Source organism: Asparagus officinalis, chromosome 9 (genome assembly GCF_001876935.1).
Source record: "Asparagus officinalis chromosome 9, Aspof.V1, whole genome shotgun sequence".
Classification (NCBI taxonomy): Eukaryota; Viridiplantae; Streptophyta; class Magnoliopsida; order Asparagales; family Asparagaceae; genus Asparagus; species Asparagus officinalis.
The window spans coordinates 54,554,122-54,559,093 of NC_033802.1; the positions used below are offsets into that span (position 1 = coordinate 54,554,122).

Genomic DNA, 4,972 nt, shown 5'->3' on the forward strand with positions numbered 1-4,972 from the left:
AATTTCCTTCCTCTCAACTAGGGTTCCCTCTTCACCCTCAAGTTCAAAGAAAGCTTCTTGGTTTTGGGTAAATTTCCTCTCACAAGCTCTCTTTTTTTTTGAAAAGATTGTAGCTTTATGCTTGTAATGGGGGTATAACATGAATTTACTTGCCAAGATCCTAGCTTTTTGTTCTCATGGGTTAAAAGATAGGCTCTTTGATGATGGGTTGTGTATGCACAAGTATTTGGGGGTTTTATGCAAAACTTGCCATAGGGCCGAAATTTGGGGGACTTTTATGCAAAAGTGGACTAAAATTTGAGGGTTTTCTATGCAAATATGGACTGAAATTTGGGGTTAGAATTCCATACCCATTTGGCCAAACTTTGAGAGGTGTTTGTATGCAAAGAATCAATGTTGTTTGAGGGGTTTATTTGCAAAAAGCAACCCAAAATTTGTAGAGGGGTTTATTTGCAAAAAAGAGCTGAAATTTTAGTGCTGAAATTCCAAAAGTTTAGACCACAAACCCATGACCAAAGTTTTGATAAAGGCATGCGGAAACTAAACCGAAATTTGTGGAGGGGTCTTTTTGCAAAATTGGCTAAATTTTACAAAAGGGTTTATTTGCAAAATTAACCAAATTATGGGGTATTGGATGAACACATATGATGATCATGACCCAACTCGAGTGTATCCTTGACTAGAATTTTAGCCTTGAATACGAGGGGTATTTTGGGTATTTCACCGAAATTTATCATGATCATTGTTTTGCATGCACGAAATTTGTAGGTTTAATTAGACCTCAACTATAAAATCCTATTTATTTATAGGATTTTAGTTAAAGTTCTTAATTTTCCTTTTAAATTTCGCGTATTCAAATTCATGATTATACCTGACCTGCTGATTTCCATTGCAGATTCTCGATGTCTCCACGTCGACATCGACTTCATAGGAGTCGTTTCCGTTCGCAGCATAGCGAGGGAGAGGTTCCCACAGCGTCCTCTCCAGCGGCATCCTTTTTCGGGGGTGAGAATCTATATTTTCTATTTGTATCCCTGATTGATCCCTTCGCGGGTCATTAAGGAAGAACCGACATCCTCCTTCGCGGGGATTGAGGTTTCAAGATATTGGCGGTTCCAAAACACCCTCGTTTGGCCCCTTCGCGGGTTATTCGGGAAGGGCCGACACCCTCCTTTGCGGGGGTTGAGGTTTCGGACTTGTTTTGCTTAGCCAATTCAAGTCTTCTGGTATGTTGGGGCGATTTTGTGTCGTCTTACACCTTATAGGTCGGTGTATGTTACCACGTTATTTACGTGATGATGCATACCGTTCTTCTGGTGTAAGACACTCAAAATCATCTCTCCAATTACCCCGTGGACAATCTTATCTTGGTTTTTTTATTCATGGGTACCTTTCTGACTCTGTCCTTGTTTTGTTGCAGTCGAGTTTCCCACGGACAGTATTTCTCCTCATGCTACTACCGGTTGTAGTGGTGAGGTTTTCTCTTCGGCTTCCACCAGGCAGGCTATTGGTCCACTCCCCCAGTTTGATGATGATCGTTCCGACGAGTCCTGTCGTTTGATATAGGATGGGGGACGTCATTGCTTACGCCAGCTGATCACGGATGCTCCTTTTACTGCGGATTCTATTTCTACTCAGGCTTTAAAGAAGCCTAGTTTTCTGTTCGGAGACCATATTGAGGATCCTGCTAAGTTGATTCTTACCAAGGAGCATTGGCTGAATCATGACGAAGGAGCTCTCTTGTATATTCCTTCCATTCCTCGTCAGTATTCTTTCACTCATTTGGAGGGACAGGCCGTAGAGAGACAGATGTCCTGGCGTCTTACCGATGATGTTGATCGAGTTCATTGTGGATATACCTCCCACCACAAGACTCCTGGTTCTATTGGGTATCACTACATTCGCGGTCTTCGACCAGGGATCATGGGTCTTAATACCGCACCCCCAGGCGAGGTATCAGCAGCCGCTCCTACTGTGAAGAATCGTTTGGCTCATCTTGGGAGGAGATTGCCTCCACCAGATTTTAGATGCTATGGTTGGGCTTTCTCACAGCCCAAGGGATGGTGGACACGCATGACCAGTTACGTCTTAGGGCATTGGGAGGATAATTTGAAGAGCAGTGGATTGTACACACCTATACGAGCCACCATGTATGGACTCCCGGTCAGCTATCGCCATTTCTTAGCGTTATTAGAGACATACATGCCTGACAGTAACACGTTCCTGACTAGCGGCGGAGAGTTAGGGTTGGCCTTGCATGAGATGCATCAGGTTTCTGGCCTTCCGATGGGGGATTGTCCGTACCAGGAGTACTTTCCCTCGAACCAGCAATTGGAGTGGCTGAAGAAGGATACTCCCGATATGTACTTGCCAGTGCTGAGGGAGCTTTTCCTGCAGGAACCAAGTTTCGTTCGTTCCTTTGTCGTGCACAGAAGTTCATTGAGCCCAGGACTCTGCTAGCAGGCTATCTTGCCCTCTGGTTAAAGAAGTGTGTTGTTCCGTATCAGCTTTCAGACGCCTTACCTCTCGAGGTGCTCTTCCCTGCAGTTCAGCTAGCTTATGGGAGGGAGCTTTCCCTGCTCCCAGCGATGGTTGCTGGTATCCATTGTGGGCTTAGGCATCTGGTCAATGGTTTTGCGCAGGTGGGTTCCGAACCGTCGGCCGAGCTTATTTGTGTGAAGGTCGAGCTTCCTTATGCGTATCTGATGGCGTGGCTTGTTCTTCACCGTCCTGACTTGATGTCGGCGCCCAACACTGTTGATGTCGCTGTTCCTTTCGTGCAGCTGTTGGAGAGGAGCAGATGGCTCGGGAAAACATTCAGTGATGTACAACGAGAGCTTCAAGTTCGTAAGAGCTGGGAGTTCTTCAAGTGTTTTCCTCGCTTTTCGGGTCGCTATGGTGATGTGCTGATTGATGAGGAGAAACCCAGAACTAATCGGACTGCTCTTGACGTTGGTTGTTTCCGCTGGTTGGTAAACATCCGCGTTGGGTATCTCGTTCTCCGGGTGAAGAATCGTTGCCACATAGAGCCTTACCTTCCCTGCCGTTTTGCTCGTCAGTTTGGCTACGACCAACTATATGTTGGGAATCCGAGCCGTGGTTTGAAGGTTGAGGGAGGGCTTATTGACGGCGTTCGGGCATGGCTATGGACTATGGTGGGCTGCACTGGAGCTCATTTTGCTCTTCCTTCATCTAGGCGTAAGCCGTTGATTACTTTCCTCAGTTGCAAGTGGTTCCTTTATGCCAATGAGTCCATAGGTGTGAGGATTCTTTCAGAGTTGCAGTCTGACCACTTGGTTCAAGTCACTATGATGGCTGCTCGTAAGGCTGAGCTTGCTAGGAAATAGGGGAAGAAGCCTGCCAAACCTTCTCTCTCGAGCAGAGACAGGATGGAGGACGATGAAGAGCTCCTTCCTACTGACGATGAGGACGAGACTTCTGAGGAGGAGTATGTGGATATAGATACTGACAAAGAAGAACTTAATGCAGGTTTGTCATGCTCTTTAGCCTTCTTTCTCAATTTCAATTGGTATCAACGAAAGGTCTTATTCACTTATCCTAACGAAATGACTCTTATCACCCCAGGTAGGACAGTCGATGAGCATGAGTCGCTCGCTTCTCGTTATGCGAGATCCAGGCCTAGCGACAAAGCTCCTACACAGGTTGAGACGCGTGGCAAGTCCGTGCACGAACGACCCGTTGGTTCTATGAGGGCTGGTATTCCGAAAAAGAAGAAGACCGCTCATAAACCACACGTTGGTCGGCGCCCCTATGGAGTGGATTTAGGAGACATCGCCGACGGAGAGGAAGGTGATATTTTATTGTCTTTATTGCTTTAAGATGGTTTACCTTCTGGGATTCGTAATCATGTTTTATGTTCCAGGACACTATGGAGAGAGCGAACTTCCACCGGATCCTGTATTCCCTGGTTCTGATAATCTGGATAGCTTCATGCAGCAGATGTGTGACGACATTCGTGACGATTCCATGGAGGTCGATACGAACCTTGATACTGAGCAGGTTAATAGCGTTGAGCCCGCCATTCTATGTTCAGGTATATCTAATTCCGATGATACCCTCCTCGAGTAGCATTTAGAAGAGTTAGGGAATTCAGGATTCATTATTTTTTTGTGCTTCGCTTTCTTTCAGGTAACTTGAAGAACCCAAGCATGGATATTGGGGAAAAAGAATTTTCTGTTCCTTCTGCAGGTACCTCTGAGCTTTTCCTTCTTTCCCCGTCTTCTTATACATATATCCAACACTTAAATTATTCTACAGATGTCGTAATAGAGAAGCCAGTTGAGGATGAGGCCTTTCATGATGTAGGTTTCGAGGAACAGGGGTGTGTCTCTGCACCAAGTTTCTCGGGACCCGACATTGGATTATTAGTCGACATGCTGGCTGAACAGGCCACCAGAGGAACCATGGGACCACCCTTTGAGGCTGATTCATTCACAGGTATATATCTGATTCCCTTCCTTTTGCCTGATCTTTTGTCTGACTAACGAAGGATTAATATTACAGTACCAGTCATTGGGACCGATTCAGTAATGATCCCCGGCATATCTAGTTTACCTCGGAGTGACGGACTTGCAGGTATGCATACGATCTAGGACGTCGTGCTCCTTTTCATTTGTCTGATTTTTTGACTAATAGATGGGTGTAATCATAGGACCAGCCACCGGGACCGATACTCTTACGACTCCTGGTATTCTCCGTGTACCTGAGGACGATGGACTTGCAGGTATGCAGATGATCTTATCATCCCGATTCTCCTTATTTGTCTAAATTCCCATTTTGACTAATAAAGAAATGTAACTATAGGACTGTTCGTGGGAAAAATTGTTTTCTTCATTAATGTCATTGCACACTCCTTGATAAAAGTTAATCGGTTACAAAGATCCGGTCTTTTTATAAGATCCGGTCTTTTTATAAGATCCGGTTACAACGAGATCAAAGAAAAGAAGAAAGA

General features: G+C 45.3%; 1 long non-coding RNA gene across 1 annotated transcript; it reads left to right on the top strand.

The window, feature by feature from the left end:
• LOC109824341 lies at positions 3,424–3,893 on the top strand. The gene is made up of 3 exons (XR_002242612.1): positions 3,424–3,489; positions 3,586–3,810; positions 3,884–3,893. It is a non-coding gene; the product is annotated as an uncharacterized LOC109824341 (long non-coding RNA).